This window comes from Sinocyclocheilus anshuiensis, unplaced genomic scaffold (genome assembly GCF_001515605.1).
Source record: "Sinocyclocheilus anshuiensis isolate Anshui unplaced genomic scaffold, SAMN03320099.WGS_v1.1 scaffold552, whole genome shotgun sequence".
NCBI lineage: Eukaryota > Metazoa > Chordata > Actinopteri > Cypriniformes > Cyprinidae > Sinocyclocheilus > Sinocyclocheilus anshuiensis.
The window spans coordinates 1,578,348-1,585,629 of record NW_015554362.1 but is presented as its reverse complement, the minus strand read 5'-3'; the positions used below and the strand labels follow the sequence as shown (position 1 = coordinate 1,585,629).

General features: G+C 35.5%; 1 protein-coding gene across 4 annotated transcripts in view; it reads right to left on the bottom strand.

Annotated features, from left to right (window-relative positions):
• Positions 1 to 7,282, bottom strand: part of plcl2 (phospholipase C like 2) — a 68,738-nt gene that overhangs the window by 20,664 nt on the left and 40,792 nt on the right. The gene's annotated exons all lie outside the window — the stretch shown is intronic.

Below are 7,282 nucleotides of genomic sequence, written 5' to 3'. Positions count from 1 at the left end.
TCAACATATTCTGTTACACCAAATACACAAAATAATGATCTTTAAAATAGCATCATATGACCCCTTTAAAGCAAGCTCTCATTCTTGAATCATGAGACATGGAATGATTGTGAAACTAGTCTTAAAGAACTTAAAAAGTGCCAAAAATCAGTGCAAATAGAGTCCACAATTTTGTTTGTGGGACGTCCCAGCTCAACATGCACAACTCCCCCATCGGGCTAAACAATAAGGATGGCTTGTAGCCAATTTGAGAGAGTTTCAAGCCATCTGATCTCCAGCCGGCAACAAAATCCCTGCAACTAGTCAATCCTTTCATGCGTTCATAAGCTTTGACAACTTTAGTTACCAGGATCAAAGAAGCTATGGGATGTGGGCGCACATTCATTTCCTGTCATCTCAACACACACCACCATGAGGCGAGTTTATTGAAGCTATTGTGTCACATTCAGCAGATTTTTCTCATTGTGTTTGGTGTTTTTATTGTCCAGACTGGCGGATTGTTGCTGTAAATTGTGAGTCACAAGTTTCTCCTTGAACCGTGCAGTGCAAATAAGGACGGTAAACGCTTGTGACGCAATCAGAAAACAGGTGTTTAATACACATTTAAAAGAGAAAGAGAGGAAGAAAAGAAAGGAGAGAGGAAGCAGAGATGAGAAGATGTGAGTGTGGGCGCAGCAGACAGACAGACATGAATCCTTTCAGACTGCATTAGCATCAAGGCAAAGAACACAGAACGGTGCGGTTCTTGGCTGACAAATCTCTTCTGTTTCTGTCTTTGTCTTTCTTTCGTTTGCACTGATCTGAAGAACTCTGAGGAGAGGAAACATCTCTTTTTAGTGATAGTTTTGTTTGGTGTTGCATCTTTCAAATAAAAGCCTCCGATATGATGCACGTCATACACAAATATGACAAGATATGGGTGAAAATGCAACATTTCAATCTGACTGGCTGGTTTCAATGTCAATTCAGAAATACATCTACAATGAGCATTTGAGGAAGAAATAAGCACAGGATTTGTGCTTTTTGTTTGTCAGGCTTGTTGTGTTTGAATCTGAATTAACAATAATAACAATTATGGACCTAAAAAAAAATCAATGTCAATTCAGAAATACATCTACAATGAGCATTTGAGGAAGAAATAAGCACAGGATTTGTGCTTTTTGTTTGTCAGGCTTGTTGTGTTTGAATCTGAATTAACAATAATAACAATTATGGACCTAAAAAAAAAAAAGACAATTCTGGAAAAAAAAAAAATACTATAAAAGAACCATTAAAGTCCTTATGGTAATATTCTGAAGTCATATGCTTGTTTTTTTTTTTATGCAGGTTTATTATCATTTACCAAAACTAAGTATTGGAGGGAAAAACTTAAATGAAAATTAGAAATGCTGTCCTGGCAATTAACTAAAAGTTTAAGTTGAAACACTAAAATTACTAACTGGAAACAAAATAAAAACTAAAGCTAAACTAAAACTGAAATTAAAATAAATTAAACCTAGACATAAATATAAAACATATAAATAAAATTACTACAAATTAAAATAAAATTAAAATAAAAATGTTTAATATAAATAAATGCTAATTCAATATATTAATAAAAACGGTAATCATATATAATTAATACTAAAAAAACTGTGAGGAACAGACTGAAATTTAAAATTGTTTAAAATTGTTACATTAAAATTGTTATACAAAACATGTTACTTGTTTTTTTTTTTATGCAGGTTTATTATCATTTACCAAAACTAAGTATTGGAGGGAAAAACTTAAATGAAAATTAGAAATGCTGTCCTGGCAATTAACTAAAAGTTTAAGTTGAAACACTAAAATTACTAACTGGAAACAAAATAAAAACTAAAGCTAAACTAAAACTGAAATTAAAATAAATTAAACCTAGACATAAATATAAAACATATAAATAAAATTACTACAAATTAAAATAAAATTAAAATAAAAATGTTTAATATAAATAAATGCTAATTCAATATATTAATAAAAACGGTAATCATATATAATTAATACTAAAAAAACTGTGTGAGGAACAGACTGAAATTTAAAATAGTTTAAAATTGTTACATTAAAATTGTTATACAAAACATGTTAAAAGCACATAAAAATCACTACATTAAATTGAAATAAAAACTGAAAATATAAAAATGAAAGCTAATTTAAAACAATAAAAACTATAATTGCATATTTAAATAATACTGTTTAAAATAATACTGCATAATAAAATAACACTGTGAGGAACAAACTGAAATTTAAAATTATGTTTAAAATTGCTGTTATGTTAAAATTATTATACAAAAACTAACAAAAATGTTGAAAGAACAAAATCATTATAAACATTTAACTAATTAAAACGAAAACTACAAATATAAAAATAAAAGCTAATTCAAAACATTAATTAAAAAACTACAATCTATCAGTAAGACCATAATCTATAAAACTAAATGATAATACTATATTAATAAAAAATATAATCTATTACTGAAAGTATAATATAAACTAATTCATTCTAAAGTTAATAATACTATAACACTAAAAATTATACTATAAACTTTAATTTTGCACAAAGATATAAGACAAATGGACTACTATTATGCTTCTTTTTTATGACATTTTTAGTCCCTTTTGTAGATTGACAGACGTGTTTACTGCATAATTTTTGTGTTTAAGTTCTTTCACAGGAAAACTAAACTAAACAGCAAAAACATCAGAATACTGCACATGGCAGCATATTTACATGCATCAACTTGCATATTTGGTGTTCAACATCTTGGCAAAGCCCAGTTAAGAAATGAGGAGGAATTTGGACAGTTACTGTTACTCCTAAACCCCTGAATGCCTAACAATGGGAATGTCCATCAAACCCTGCTCTGTTTCTGTCTTTTTGTGTGCATCAGCAACAGCGTGTGAGAGTTAATCCACCTATAAACGTGCATCTGTTGCACTCCGTCTAGCGCATCTCACATTCTCAGCGATGACATCTAGGTGTGCAAATGCTCCCACAGCTGTGAACCTTCTCTAAAAGGAGATCACGGCTTAAACGACGGTCTCTAGATGCAGATCGCTGGCCAATGAGGCGGCACACAAGCCTGAGGAGACAGTGTTTGACTTCATACAAATAGAGCAATAATGCTCAAGAGGGGGAAGCCATTACCGCGAGCCGTGTGAGGATATTTCAAGTATTTGTATTCATTCCTGATGTTACTTTCACACTCTGTTAACCTCAGTGGTGGTGGGCTCTCGTGTCTGCGAGCCCCTCGGATTTGATGGGCGGTAAGCAAGGAGAGGTGCTGTCGGGTTAATGATGCATGATCGTGCCGAAGAAGGCGGCCAATGGCACTCCGATGGCTCTTCGTGGCAGGGGTTGCCTAGCAACATACTGTAGGAAGAGTGGGAAAACCCGGGCTGTCATTCCACACTCGCGGCGTCTCTGTGGATGCAAGCTCTGTGACACTGCACAGACAGCATGAAAGAACGCCGCAGTGCCCGAATGCATGTGTGAGGGCGGCAGTGTGCTTCTAAGACACCTGCGCATCAATTCATAGCCTTTTATGTGCTTTAAATTATTTCATTTTACAGAAATACCTGTAGTCTGGCACACCGCACAGCTCTGCCTTATGCACCGCCTGTCAACCGTAATAACAACGGTGACTGCAATGGCAGCATGCTAGTGCATCAAAACATTTTCATGCAAACTTTAACATTGCCTTTTAGATGCACAAATAGACCTTTACACACATAGATTAAAGGAATAGTTCACCCAAAAATGAAAATTTGCTGAAAATTTACACACCGTCAGGCCATCCAGGATTAGTTTGTTTCTTTATCAGAACAGATTTGGAGAAATGTACTTGCTCATCAATGGATCCTCTGCAGTGAATGGGTGCCGTCAGAATGAGAGTCCAAACAGCTGATAAAAACAAAGTAATCCACACCACTCCAGTCCATCAGTTACCATCTTGAGAAAAGCTGTGGGTTTATACGAAATCATTAAGGCATTTCAACTTTGACCCGTCGCGTCTGGCTAAAATACCATAAATCCATAATCCATAATAACACTTCCTCTAGTGAAAAAGTCCATCTCCTGTTGTCACATCAAAATCCACCCACATATTTGTTAAGAACCTTTTCTGGACTGTTTTTGCTTGTAAACGGTGTTTGATCTGTGTAGATTTCCCTCCTGATTCAGATCATGCTGGAGAACCTAATATTATGGATTATGGAAGCAGTGGTTTGAAGTTAAAAACATCTTAAAGGATTTGTTGCTTACAAATCTGCATCTTTTCACTTCTCAAGACGTTAATTGATGGACTGGAGTGGTGTGGATTACTTGTGGATTATTGTGATGTTTTTATCAGCTGTTTGGACTCTCATTCTGACGGCACCCATTCACTGCAGAGGATCCATTGCTGAGGAACTGATACAGTATAATGCTCAATTTCTCCAAATCTGTTCTAATGAAGAAAAACACTCATCTACACTTTGGATGGACTAAGGGTGAGTACATTATAAGCGAATTTTCATTTTTGGGTGGAATATTTCTTTAAACAATATTGGCATTGATGTACCCTACATTCTTGCCATTTGTTACTTGAATGTGTGAGACTTCTGGTGTCATTCACTTTCAGTTATTTTACATGTACAAAAACAGTCTGTTATGCTGCTTTATATTGCAAACTGACATTTCTTATCACATTATTTAATGTATTATTGTAATCATAAAAACACTGTTTTGTAGCGGAAATAGTTTTATCGTTTACGGTACGTAGACAGATAAAATAGAAAATAGCTTATTTCCGTGTTGCAAGATACACTGTAGCATTGCATCATGTTTGTTTCAGCACATTGCATACTCGAAAAAAGTTACAAAAATACAAAAACAGAAAATTCAACACACAAAGCATCATGTTTTGCCATTACAGTATGTGAAGACTCACTGGCCAACTCAATTAAAATACACTCAGATAAAACGCTCTCTCCGCTCGTTCTGCAGATTATTGTAATTATCTCAATAAGTGTGCACCTCTGTTTTTGTCAGCTGCTTTGACCCTGTATTTTCAGTTCAGCACTTAGTGTCATGTTTTTACTGTTGTCTCAAGCTGAGACCCTCTCAAGACCCTGCATTCTGTTCTATTCTGTTGCCCTCCATCTAGCTTATTAAAAAAAAAAATCACCAAATTAAAAATGCATCCAAAATTTCCAATGTTTTTGAGGTGCTGAAAAAAAAACATGATGCAATGCAATGGTGTATTAAAACATAAAATATGAATGGCTCTTGAAAATTGACTTGTGTTTGTCCATCTGCTGCCACATATTTTTTTATTTTTTGCATGCATTTATGGCTCAGATGCAGTGTTATTTCTATATTATTTATTATTATCTTAGATTTTTTTTTTTTTTCATTAAAAAAAAAAAAAAGGTAATTTGGTCATTTTCCTTTGTTTTGGTTTATTTGTTATTTTTTTCAGTTAGCTATCAAGACAACATTTCAACTTTTCATTTGTTTTTTTTATGTTTAATTCAAGTTTTTAACTTCTAATATTAATAATAATCTAATATTTAATCTATTTTAATTACAGAAATATTTATGTTTTTAAAAAATATTAAAATATTTACAAAAATATTTTAAATAAAATTAGTTTTGTTTTACTTAACAACACTGCTCAGGGGATTTGCCTATATACAGTATATATTTGCCTATATACTGTATATATATATGTATATACTGTGTGTGTGTGTGTGTGTGTGTGTGTGTGTGTGTGTATGTATATATATATATATATCTTGGTCTGCATGCAAGCCATGCATTTTGCAAATCAATCAAATCCAAAGCACATAAGTGCAGTCCCTTACAAGCAACCATCTCCCGCTGGCATCAGGGTGATTGTTAGTGCACAAATTTTCAAATATTTACAGCAAAAGTGTATCATCTATAGGTCTCTTAGACGCTTGGAGCACTGGCGGCACTGCTTTACTCAAAAGGCAGCATGTTATTTACTCTGCCTGTAGATCAATACCTGCTGTACCTGCAATACCACTTTGCAGTGGCCAGTTTTGATTATTCAGGGCTGTCAATGCAGGAGTTTTCCACTGGATTCCACGGGGGAATGGGCAAGTATTGACCCACTTTTCCTATTCACAGCTCCTCATAGAGCTCCATCTGTCCATCTCTGCCAAACCTCAAGAGAAGTAAAGCTACTGCTGGTGTGCCGTTCATCCACATTAACTAATGTTCATGCAGGACTCTGAAGTGCACAAGGCGGAGATGGGCTTCTTAAGAGAGGCACAAAACCACAGAGATCGATTTACACTGTTTACTGCAGATCTCTGTGCGTTCGTGCTGGAACAAAAGAGGATGAATATTTGATGTGGCCACAGACTCTGGAAATCAATAAAAGCTTTGTGGTTTCGTCTCACTTCTGACACAGTATATTAAACTGCATTAAAAGTGGTGAGAAATGACAGTGTTAAGCCTTGTGCACGAATATCGCACGCGTTTATCGCCAGCGTTTTTCGATGCGTCTTGTGTGTTCATACCATAGACTGTATAAAAACATGGTTGTAGTGTCCGTGACATCACCTGTAGGTTCCTGAAGAGCGTTTTTGAAGCTCAAAGTGGGCGGAGCTGGCCGTCGCCATCTTGGCAGCGCGTCACTCCCGGATAATCAAAAATGGGCAAAAAGGTGAGAGCTGGTTGCTGAAACCACGCCCACCTAGCTCGACGTGGTGACAGAAGCGGCAATCCAGCTGTCACTCCAGTGGACACGCCCTTAATTATGCAGAACTTTAAGGCTTAATATAATTTAAACGGATGACTTATAAAAATAATTCACCCCCCTCACAGTTGTCATGAAGGGCAAAATTGGCTATATAGACCAACATTTTTGAACCAGGCTGTAAACATGTTTTAAACCATGTAAAGTTTGGCATTTTAACATAGGGAGTCTTATGGGATTGACTCCGAGGCGGGAGCTGGTTGCTGAAACCACGCCCACCTAGCTCAACGGTGGTGACAGCAGTGGCAATCCACCAGTCACTCAAGTGGCCACGCCCTTAATTATGCAGAACTTTAGGGCTTAATATAATTTAAACTGATGAGTTATAAAAAAATTCACCCCCCTCACAGTTGTCATGAAGGGCAAAATTGGCTATATAGACCAACATTTTTGAACCAGGCTGTAAACATGTTTTAAACCATGTAAAGTTTGGCATTTTAACATAGGGAGTCTTATGGGATTGACTCCCTTTTGCAGCCAGCCTCTAGCGGCCAGTT